This window comes from Columba livia, chromosome 2 (assembly GCF_036013475.1).
Source record: "Columba livia isolate bColLiv1 breed racing homer chromosome 2, bColLiv1.pat.W.v2, whole genome shotgun sequence".
NCBI lineage: Eukaryota > Metazoa > Chordata > Aves > Columbiformes > Columbidae > Columba > Columba livia.
The window spans coordinates 132,056,859-132,069,069 of record NC_088603.1 but is presented as its reverse complement, the minus strand read 5'-3'; the positions used below and the strand labels follow the sequence as shown (position 1 = coordinate 132,069,069).

Genomic DNA, 12,211 nt, shown 5'->3' with positions numbered 1-12,211 from the left:
GCAGGACAAGTAGCACATTTCAGGAGTTTCCTATCTAGGTCCTTGAGTGCTGTGTTGTAAGGGAAAGCATTTATTAAGACAAAACATAACTTTAGAAGAAGTTCATATGGAAAGGACTGGGTTGGTATCGGTACATCATAATAACTAATTTCTGAAACAAAGAGATTAGAAATTATTCTCCCAGAAATGTGCATATTTTAAAATCTCCTTAGTTTCCTGAAAAGATTCAGAAACTTGAGGGGGGTGTCCACATATTTAGATTTCTTGTCACTATTTAAAAAAAATAACATATCAATATTCATAAAGAAAATAAAAACTTTTTATAGGCGATATGAAGAGTTGCCTTATTTATGTTTTAGGGAAGAGATTAGAAACTAAAACACAAAATGATAATTTTAAAGGAAGGTATTACACTTCTGTTCTGAAAGCTACATAGATATTCTTTATAAAAGATGTATATGTGATTTGCTTATGCAGTATATTGGCAAGCTCAGTTTCAAATAATATGTAACACTGGGTGTTCTGAAGTCAAGCATTAAAAAGAACTTAATTATTTTTAATGTAACTATTGGTGGAAAGTATTTCAATCTATCTTCCAACTTAGATTTACTTTTAGACTACAATTTTACTGAAGTTACAGTTATTTGAGAACAAAAATACTTATTTATATTTAGTGCAATTTTCCCATTTAATTTTTATGGTATAATATTTCTTAGTACACCTATAATCTTGTGTGGATAGAGTGCTTTTCCAGTGTTGATAAATAACTTTAAAACATTTTTGGTTTGATTATGAATGTAACAGCAGTTAAAAAACCGTATATGCCAGGCACAGAGGTTCCTCTCTCAGGTAGATTACCTTCTGGCCAGCATTCAAGTACTGGAAGCTGCTGACTAACTGAGAGTGAGACTTGATGGGTGTGGGATTTGTGGCAGCTGGAATGAGTTCTCTTTACCTGGAAGTTTCTCTTGCCCTACTTTGTCAGCTTCTATGGCTGCGTTTGAGAAACTTGGGCTGTGTCTGCTCCTGCTGCACTGCAAATGCATCTTGGTGCTTCCAGGTTTGTGTGAGATAAGGACTGTACGCAGGCTCCTCGGCATCCTCTCAGCTGGATCTGCTCAAAACACGTTTCCATTATAGCGGAACGAGCTGGTTTGTCCCTGAGACCTCTGCAAAGGAGCAGTTTTAGCCTGTGAGAGCTCTGGCTGAGGCACCAAAACAGGCCCAGCTGGGTCTGTCGGGTGACCTGCTTTGTTCATCGCAGAAGTGCTTGCATGACGAGATTTTGTAAAACTCACGTGGTGTTGGAGCAACACTCTCAGAAGCAAAGTAGACAAGACTTTGTTGTTGGTGAACAGCAGACAAATGATGCAGGCTGCCCCTTTGGAGGGTGTAATTACAGTACAGTTAAGTTGTGCAGAGCTGTGCCGGGCAGCAGTGCCTCAGGAACACAGAAGTGCGTGGGAAGGCCCTGAGCACCATGCACAGCTCTGTCCTCAGTGTGTGGAAAACTGCAGCAAGGAGCTGTGGGCTGCAGTTGTCTTCTCAGATTTGCTCCTTCACATAGGTTAGGGTCAGCAAGTAATCGCTTTGGCATTGCTGGAGGTCCATGAGTGGTAGGTGTGTGCGATACGCTGTGGATGTCTGGCTGTCAGAGATTCAAACTGTCTTTGGATTACCAGTATTGCGGAGGAAAGCAAGTGAATGACAGTGGTCTGTTGATTGGCTGCATGTGAGATATCTAGAAGAAGGTGTGTGGAACTGTAATGCAAAAGTTAAGTAGGAATTGAAGGCCTTCCTAGTGGTCACTGTTATCAACAGGGTATTTACATCCACTGTTGCTGTGGGAGATCCCAGTTACTCTCTTAAATATGGCTATTGGAACAGCATCCTTTCCTCCAGGGGCCTGGAAAAGAGCCTGGAAAGCTGGGCTGGTGATCAGTGGAGAAACTGCCAGGCTGAAGATTCAACAGTGCTGTTGTGCGGGATTGCCAGGGTCCTGTTTCAGCATGGCAACCCCATACAGCAACCTAAAATGCGAGGACATGAACACAGAATTGCTCAGAGAAATGACACACAGTTCCAAACAATCCAACTGCACAGGCAAATGCTAGGCTCGAAACACTGTGGGCTGTTCTTAGGACTGTGTATGCTCATCTGGTATGATTTTCTTTTTCATGTAATCCATGTGGTAGGTTCACCCACTTCCTTGATGCAGAGACTGGGTGATTTCTGTTCAGAATGACACTGGAGAGCTGTGCCCTTTGGGTGCTGTGCAGGTTGTGGGTTTTGGTGAGCGGATGTTGGTGGGCCCCTCGGGGTGGCCAGCAGCAGGCACAGAGGGGGGAACCTTCCTGCTGAGGGAGCTGATCCCAGCCCATTAAGGAACTGGTGCAGGCACAGAGAAGGAATGTGTTGAATTGTACTGGAGTACTGTGTCCAGTTCTGGGCTCCCCAGTCTAAGAAGGGCAAGGAATTACTGGAGGGAGTCCAGTGGTGGGCTACAAAGATGATGCAGGGTCTAGAGCTTCTTTTGAGGAGACACTGAGAGGGCCGAGTCTGTTCAGCCTAGAGAAGAGAAGGCTGAGAGGGGATCTCATCAATGTTCATAAATATCTGAAGGGTGGGTACCAAGAGGATGGGACCAGATTCTTTTCAGTGGTGCCCAACGATAGGATGAGGGGCAAGGGGCACAGGCTGAAGCATAAGAGGTTGCTTCTAAACACAGGGAGAAATATCTTTACTTTGAGGGTGCCAGAGCACTGGAACAGGCTGCCCAGAGAGGTTGTGGAGTCTCCTTCTCTGAGACATTCCAAGACCCACCTGGACACATTCCTGTGCAACCTGCTCTAGGTGACCCTGCTTTACCAGGTGGGTTGGACTAGATCATCTCCAGATGTCCCTTCCAACCTCAGCCATTCTGTGATTCTGTGAATTGGAGGTAGCTGGGAGGAAAGTGAAAAGGCATGGATATACAGTTTCAGGGCATTGTAGGAATCATCTCTTGGTTCCTGTTTCTTTTCATCTTCTTCCATGTATTACATAGAGTACTAAAAATATTTAGGTAGCTGTAAGTGATCTGAATTTGTTCCCTGTTACTGATGAAGAAATTGCATGAGGCTTGGCTCTCTTTTTATTCCTTAGAGCAGAACATCAATGAACTTTTGTCTGTACTGTTGTCTTCACCTCTTTGCTTTCATCTGTTCTTTTTCCACCTCTCTGAAGGTGTCAGGTTTTTAAAATCTTGTATTGGTACCATTGCAGTGTTCTAATTTTTTGCTTTGTTGAAGAAAAAATATAAATACTTAATGTTTTAAATTATATATAGAAGTTATTTAAATTCAAGAAAAATAACCAGCTTTATTTTGACCAAATTATGTACTATTTAATGTTCTGAAATAAATTCTTAGCTCAGTGTTGTTCAGTAAATGATCCTTCTGGCAAGCCAGCAGCAAATTTTCAAAGCTGCATTTGAAATTCTTTATGGAAGTCTTGTTTTGCAGTTTCTGCACCGTGTATCCAATCAAAATGTGAAGACAACTGGAAAATCTTTATTTTACTACAAACACAGAGAATTTGGTATTGAGTCAATCAGTGCAGCAGACTGTACATTTATAAGATTTGTTGGGTAAGCCTGGGTGGTTTGAATAGCATTATAGTGTGTTAGCAATATGATTTTTCTGCTTTCTGGTATTTTAAATGAGCAATTGATTGATGAAGAAACTTCAAAAAAGGGTCTAGAAGCAGCTGTAGATGCTTAATTTTCTTGATACAGCTGTGATATCCTTCTCCTTCCCAGAGGTGCTCTGTTATTTTATTCCATTCCTTCTGAACACAGTCGTGTAAAGTCACAGGAAAAAGTGTAATTTTAAGTTTTCATTGTGTGTCACCAAAAAATACCAAAAAAAATCAGACTCAAACAAAATACAAACAAAATACAGTGTCCTTTGGACTCTTCTGATAAGGGGTAGGTATAACCATAGTGACTAAAAAAATAAATCACCTGTCTTTGGATTTACTATGATACTGCAGTATTTGTTGTAGGACATACAAAGTTAGTCTGTTAATTGGAAAAAAATACGCGTGTTTTATGAGCAGTATTGGTACATTTGATTTAGGAGCATGTAATAAGACATGGGTAACATACAAGATTTTACAAACTATTCTAAATAATTGTGCTCTTTCATGAGTTTGAAGAACAGTTCATATACCGCATCTCGATGATGCGTCTAAGAAATACGCATCTTCAAATAGATACAAGCTGCAGGTAGCCTTAATGATGATGTGAAGAGATTTCTAGACAATTGAGAAGTTTTGATATTGAAAGTGCAATTTGGGAGAACCTGTTAAATATTATGCACAGTGTACCAATCCTATTACTATGATATTGTTTTGTTTGAGATCTGCATGATCCTACTTGAATAATGTAATTATGAGAGACAAAGGTTGTTTTCGCCATGGTATTTTACTGGTTAAGTGCTACCTGAATTCAGCTAATTGTTATTTGCATCTCTTTTAAAAATGTGCTTAGTTCACAATATTACATTGTTCATTATTATGAAGACAATATATATTCAAATATATACATACAACTGTATTGCATGTTCTCTGCAAAGCAGAGATACTTTTAATTAGAAGCTATTTTGTATGCAAAAAATAAAATTAGGTTTGGAATATACTGTATTCATCAGTCAGCATTGCAATAAGTACCAAAATACGGAGCTTGATAGAAAGATGTTGATGAACATAAACTGATATCAAGTAGTCTATGATGAATCTTTCATTGTTTTTAAAATACAAGTGTAATCTTTTCCTAGTCTCCAATCAAAATATAGTTTAAAACACTTAAAAAAAAAAAAAGTTATTTAAATATGTGAAGTTGACTTAAAAATTGCATTTGTATCCAAGCAAAATCTTCCAGTGCTCTTTGCCAAGTGTGACAACTATTACACTTCTAACTTCCTTTAACCATGTTTGTTTCCCTTTGGCTAATTCTACAAAATATGAATAGACCTATTCTTAGTAAAGATGAAGTTCAGTCCTTTTGATATTTATTCTTTTTGGGATGAGAAAGCTTGGTAAATAGGAACTGTGACTTGGACAAAATGAAGATATTCTTCAGGGAAAATCAGTTGTTTCTGCATTACATGCATTTCAGAATAGCTTTGTAGATATTTTTGTGTGGTAGCCTCTTCTTAATGAGTCACAATTCTCCTTTAGGTTAGGAGTGAGTATGGAGATACCTTGGCTTACATATCTATCCTCCTTAAAGCCTAATCCTGCAGTATTAAAAGAAAAAAAGGTGTTAGGGTTTTATTGAAGAGGTCTTTACAAAATACTATTAGGCTTGCACAGTGAGTTAGTCACCGAAAATCCTAATATCTGCAGTGAAATTTAAATTATGCTTTGCCAAAACACTTAGTAACTGCTTCTCACAAAGTGATGCTTAAGTACTTAGTTTCAGATTTTTACTCCAGCCTTTTTGGCTGAAGATGTTTGTTTGTTTTGCTTTCTTAAACCACATTTCTTCACTGTGCTGAGGAGAACGGATATATGTTCCTCTTTTGGTTGAAACAGCAGAAATGTGCTTTGCTTTCTGGCAGTTCTCTGGGGGTGCTTGTAGTTTTAAGGTTGTGATGGGGAAACAACTCTGGCCAATTAAAACCCTAAGTATGCAAGGTTTTTGAAAGTTAATAAAGTTTTAATAAAGCTAAGAATGAAAACATAGCAGTCAGTTTCCCTCATCCTCTTCAAAGCAAAAAGTGCTGTTTTCCTTTGCTTTTTCTGATCATAAAATCTGAGTTTATTCCCTCTAAATTTTAGTCTTGGAGAAAACCTTTTTGCTCACTCTGCTATTCTTGAAAACTGGGTTTGTAGTACCATATTCTATTAAAAAGTGGTTCTGTTTTCTTGTCCCCTCTCTTGCTTTCTTCAAAACTTGCCTTTAAAACGATGACTACAGACACTATTTATGTTTGTTCCAAACACATGTAATTTGGGGTTTGCTGCCATTGAGGGTGCAATTCAAATAATTACTTGGATGTGGGCAGAAATTAATGAATATGGTATTCTGCTGGAATTTTTAGTTATACTGATATTTCTTCTACTGGACTCTAGATATTAAATAATTAATATTAGAATATATTAGGATTTTTAGAGCTAAAATAATTCCCTTAAAGAATTCAGGTCATCATAGTGTCAGCTGGTGTGCAAGTGCTGTCTTTACAGAAATTTGGCCTTGTAACAATCTTTGCATAGGAAGTGATTCATAAGAATGAATCTAGCAGGGAACCTTCCAGTTTTCCCCTTGACTGCTTTCAGAGCTGTCCTTTGTGACTTTGTGGTCATTAATCTTGGATTTTTCCCTAAATCACTGCTTTTATTTCTGCTTTGAATCACGGATCCCCCTTCTTTGGACTATTTTCCTTAAGTAGTTTTATTAAATAACACAAATCTTGTTTTAGCTTTATACAGTAGTTAATTTTCAAAACTCTTTGTTAGCAAGAAGTTTCTGTTAGTTCTTTACTTTTACCTGTTTGTGTAGAACAACATGGAAAAGTCTCTTGTTTAAAGGAAACCGAAGAGGTCTTTCTTGTCTTTGTAGTTGCCCAGTTTGAGTTGTAAATTGGATATGTTGGAAAACAGCGTGAACTTCAGTTGTTTGATATAAGCAAGTCATGTACCGTATATGACACATACAAGTATTTATCAGATTTTGCTTCTATTTGTTGTTTACTTATCTGTTGATAATAAAGAAGTAGGTGAATCTTTGGCCTGCAGAGCTGTACATTGTCTGAAAAAATGATGGTAGGCTCAAGCCTTCTGCAAAGGAGTAGGGTACATAATACTGTAGTTAGTGCTGTATAATGAGACAATTCCTGATGGATGTATGTAAACTGTGGGACAGTATTTAAAAAAATAGAAGGCAGAAGAAGAACAATTCTGTGTCAGCTTGTCCTTTTGGGTAGAGACAGGAATGGCAGAGACCCAAGACGGGCAGCAGGGGGCACTTTGCCCAGGGCAAAACCACTTCAGGAGAGGTGACACAAAGTCTGTGGCTGCAGGAGGTTTGGGGGGCCCTGGGGGTTCAGTGGGAACGCTGCTGTGTTAGACAACAGCTGTGCAGTGGAACCAGCCTGAAGATGCAAGGGTTATTTTTTAAGAAATCTCAATTAGGTGCTTCCCAGAGGTTGATACTATTGTAGAGTCAATAAGTAATATATGTTAATGTCAGAGCTCTTTTAAATTTATTTTTTTTTCCTAAGCTTTTCTTTCCTACTAGCACAGGAAGAAGAGTCTTTGCTTTGAGAAAGCTCTAGAATCACTGATTGCTGCTAGGCACAAAGTTGTGAAGGTGTTCAAAGTACTTGAACTTATTTGGTCAAGAGGAGACAGAGTTCTGTGTCTCTGCTTGACATGGGTTAAAGGCACAAGGCCTGAAATTTAAGTGATTACATTCCGAGACCAGAATAAAATCTGTTGAACTTCTCAATAGTCACCGACATTAGACCAAAGAGTTTAATGTGTAAAAAGAAGGCAGCACCCAGAGAAATTACTTTGAGCTGCTTGTATGTTGGAATTTCAGTCAGTGTAGTCATACATCAGCCCTCTCAGTGCTCCTCCTGGGTCTTCACTCTCCTTTCTTAGAAGAACTGAAATGTACAAGGAAACTGTGGTGATGGAAGCAAAGCTTGATGCTTGTTTTTTTGACAAATTTAGGAGAACTCTGGAGCTGGCGATGCTCGTTGTGCTGTTTCTGCATGGAAGGCTGTTAGGATGTTAGGTTTTGCGGTATGTTGTCCAAGTTGGTCCTGTTGCTTTGAAGATCATATTCTTCTGCACAAGGAAGTTTTGACTGAAATAGATCTTGTTGCATTAATTTGAGTAAAAAATAGTAGAAGTACGCTAGAGAGGAATTTAGTATATGCACTGTGTGAATCACTATGACCTGTTACCCTAGTAATGCCTACAACAACTGTTAGGAAATTTCTGGGATTTAAGTTTACATCTGAACAACAGTGCACACTTTTAGTAGTGACAAGGTATGGAAATTAAGGTTTGGGAGGCTGGCAGGTAGCAAAACCTTTTTAGGTTGCTGATTGAAAGAGGTCCATTTTTGATATATACTTGGTCAGACAGTGGCGTAATGTATTGAGTTTTCGTTTAATATTCTTACAGCAGGCTTCCAGTTTCCTGTTTTTTCTAAATAAAATGATAGATGTTGAAAGTGGTCTTAGGAGGTCATCCTTGCTCCAAGCGGGACAAACTTGATTCAGCTTGCTCAGGGCCTTTTTCAGGCAAGTTTTGAGTATCTCCAAGTCACTGGGCCTTTAGTGATTGTGGCATTGTACTAACTTGTTATTGCAAATCAGTTTTCCCTTGTCTTTCTTTTGTGTAACTGACTTGGGACAGGAAAATCTTTCCTGCTGTGGATGACAGTGCTGAGGAAAACAAATTTGATATATTTGGAGGTTTGTGTTCTTTGCATGCTGCTTGTTATTAGTTTGTCATTCACCCCTTAACTGCAGCAGCCAGATTTACCCATCTCCCATCTCACTTATTTGTGTTTCATCCATACCTCTCTCATTCCCACATGCACACTACTTGCCGTTGCAAGTGAACATACAACATGTAGCTGGGGTTTTAAAGACATATTGCTCAGTGGGTGGGATCAGACCACCCTGCTTGTATAGTCATAGGCTTTGCTCTAGAAATATTGTCCTGTGTTCTATTCCTCCATCAGAGTTACTTTTTTTTTTTTTTGTTTGGATCTTACTGGGGTTTAAATCTGTGATTTTTTCCACTCTCTGGTTAATATATATCATCTTGCAGAGTATTCTGTTATTGGAAGAGCTACTGTTTTTTATTGAACTATGCTCACAGAAAGTAAGACATCCAGATACTTGTGAAAAACTTTAAAACCTAGAAATTAGAGGGAACAATTAAACAGGTTAGGCATTTAAGAAGAAGGAAGGGGAAAAGGCTTCATACTTCAGGTACTTGAAGAGAATGTGCCCTTTGTGATTCTGAATTTTGTAATATTCTCAAATTTTTGTAACTTGACATGTTATCGATGCATTTTCTGTTGCAGCTACGTGGCCAATACTCCTTAAGAATCAGAAAAGTAGAGTGCTTCATGAAGTATGTTGCCCTGCTATCTCATGTCTTGTTTTTTTTTTTTCTGTAGTGCTACTCTGTGGAATCCAGTTGAGGAGATTTGGAAATTGTGGCGGAAAGTACTTGAAATGTCATTAAATCTCTTTAAATGCTTGAGATAAATTACATTTTAATGAGAACTCCTCTCCTGAGAACTCACTGTTTCTAGTCTGTCCACAGAAGAATCCTTGGTGGCAGTAAGCAGTTGAGTCCCTTGAGTATTCTTGTAAACATAAATTAAATATTTATGCTTTTGAGAACTTCCTCTCCAGGAAGCAGAAAGGAGAATGCAGAAGACTTGCAGACCTGTGGTAGAATACAAACTGATTCCTGGTGGCTTCTTGGAAAACTGTACGTACTGAAGAATGATCAAGGATTTGTTTGGACATTAGCATCTGTATCTTAGTGAGTTTAATCCCTGTTCTAGTAAGGAATGAGCACATCTGTCAGTGTGTGAAGGTAACACTTGTCTGTGGTGTGCAGACATTATTTAACAGGCAAGTTTGCATGTGAGAGAATTTTGTATCTGTATTTTTTCCTGCCAGGGAGATAAAGGAGGGAGATGTTATTAACTAGAATGGACCATTTTTAGGTGATAAGATCAGGAAATCCATAGGATGGTGTTGTACCCATCCTCATGATGTGGAGATAAAAATTTCGCAAGCAGCAAGTTTTTTCAGTGTAGAGAGCCTGCTGTCTGTGCCATCGTATCAAGGCGACAGAATGCGGTGAATGCCGTTAATTGAGTGTAATTGCCAAGAGATGAAGGAATTTACTGTGAATTGCATTATTGCTTAAAAGAAGCTCAGTGTGTTCAATGGCCATTATTAATGCCATCTTTCTAGATGATTTAGGAAAATCTTCATACCAAACTCAGAAGTTCTCTTGATCCTCTGTGCTAGTTTGGGCTATTTTCAGATGATTTACATATAAGATAAGGCAGTTTGTTTGTTGGGAATGGGTCATCTAGTGTCTTGGTTCCAGTAGCATTCATCAAATTAATGCAAACCATAGGTGGACCTCCTTGCATCTTGTTGAAATATGAAAACATAGATGCTTTTTACCTGAAACCTGAACTTAGCTGGGGAGTACTTTTTTGTTTTTTTCCACTAGACCAATTTTCTCATTAGTTTGCCTTGCTGTGAAGGATAACTGAAATGGGATGAAACAATGACAGTCCTTATCATCCTGAGTGTATGTATTGCTGCCATGTTCTTGTCTTTGCCCTTGTCTGTGGGCATTGTCACACCCTCATTTGTTCATCCTGATGCTCACTTGGTTCTCTGATCTCGTTTGGAAACTAGACCAACAACAAACTGTTCTAACAAGAAAGTAAACAGGTTCTGTTTGTTGCAGCCCTGAAACAAGCTTGTTCCAGGTTGGGATGAGTTTCAATGGTGGCATAAGGGGACAGGAGTTCTGTCTGGGAGGGACTGCAGGCTGAGACATGGCAGTGCCAGCTGGGTTGGTTTCAGCTCTTACAGACCTGTGTCCTGGTGGTTGGGTGGTTCTGCAAACTAGCGAGTTCATAGTGAGAAAGTCAGTGGAAGACCACTGAATTTTGCACTATTTGTACCTCAGTTTCCCTTCAAACAGGTTTTGGCACTTCAATATGTGGATTGATTTGTAATCTCTTGCCCAGATGGAGTAATTTTGAAGGGATGTTAATTTTGAAATGTTTGCTTTTAGCCCATGGCTTATACATTGAAATAAAGTTGCATCTAGATTGCTGCTGCCCCCTCAATTCATATCGTAAATCTCATTTAAATACTTCCTGTTATTGCTTCCACTATTTTGCGTTTATTCTTGGAGTACTTACAAATCCATCCTCTACAAGTAATTTTCATGTATTTAAATTTAGACTGCATTGTGAAATTCAAACAATCCTGTTTGAAACCTTATCTGATATGAGCTTTCCTGTATAAAATCCTACTGCTCTGTTTGTGGTTTACCATCACCAGCCACTTTCTTTCGGGGGGTGTGTGGTGCGTGTGTGTGCACGTGTGTGCAGGTTGCTCTTTGTTCAGCCCTTGTCCTTGGGATGCCGCATTTAACAGTTCCCATTTCTGAAGCAGCAAATTTACCAGGTGTCAGATCTCTGGCTTGTAGTTCCTGAGGTTGTGTCATGTCAGAACAGCCCGTGCTGTTCGTGCCTTCCAGCAGAGCTGGAATTCAAAACTCTTTCTTGTTTTGACTTCTCCAAGAATGAAAGTTTCCGAATGTACAAGTGGAAAATGATGGCATTATTCTTTCCTCAGAAAAAATATAGATGGATTTTCAGCATCCATTTGAAGTAGTCAATGGGAAAGTGGTGTTGAAGCCTCTAAAGAAGATCTCTAAACTTTTAGTTATTTGATTATTCCGTTTAGTTTTTCTGCTGGCTTGAAAATAGTCTTAGATCTTACATGAAGTAATTGTTATATTCTTTAATTACTGCTAAATGTGGGGGAAAATTAATAAGCTCTCTCTTTTGGAATCTGTTTATCCATCTCTAAAATTATTACCTTAGATTCACTTTCAGATATCTGGTACATATTGCTGACAAAATGCATCTCCCCTTTCATTCATTACTGGCAAGAAGGCTTTCTTACTAACACTGTTTCAAAGGTGGTAATCTTAAAAAGTGGTCAGATTTAGTATATCAGGGAAAGTATATGTGAGAATGAGTCTTTCTTTGATATAGCTGGGTATTTTCACCTAGCATATGATGGAAAGCCTGTGATAGTTGGCTTTGTCAGATCACAGAACAGAGATGTGTCCATGAGGAAGAGCAGGAAGATTTATGTTCTTCCATTTTCCCAAAGCTCTGTGAGAAGAAACCAGCATTTTGTTTATTTAGGAACTGAATTAAAATATTTACTTGGATATTATAGATTGAAAAATGAGGGAAGTGATGGCTTGGTTTTTTTATGTGTTAGATCAGTCCTGTCATGCTTTCTACTTTCGCTGCTTTGGCAAAATGGTTTTGTTCTTTAAAATAAATATTTAAGTATTACTCATTATTAAATAGTTGCACGAATATCTGCAAGGTGCTAGTTCTGTTTTGAGATAACGA

At 38.5% G+C, this 12,211-nt stretch overlaps 1 protein-coding gene across 9 annotated transcripts in view; it reads left to right on the top strand.

Annotated features, from left to right (window-relative positions):
- MRPS28 (mitochondrial ribosomal protein S28) overlaps nucleotides 1-12,211 on the top strand; it is a 78,002-nt gene that overhangs the window by 4,566 nt on the left and 61,225 nt on the right. The gene's annotated exons all lie outside the window — the stretch shown is intronic.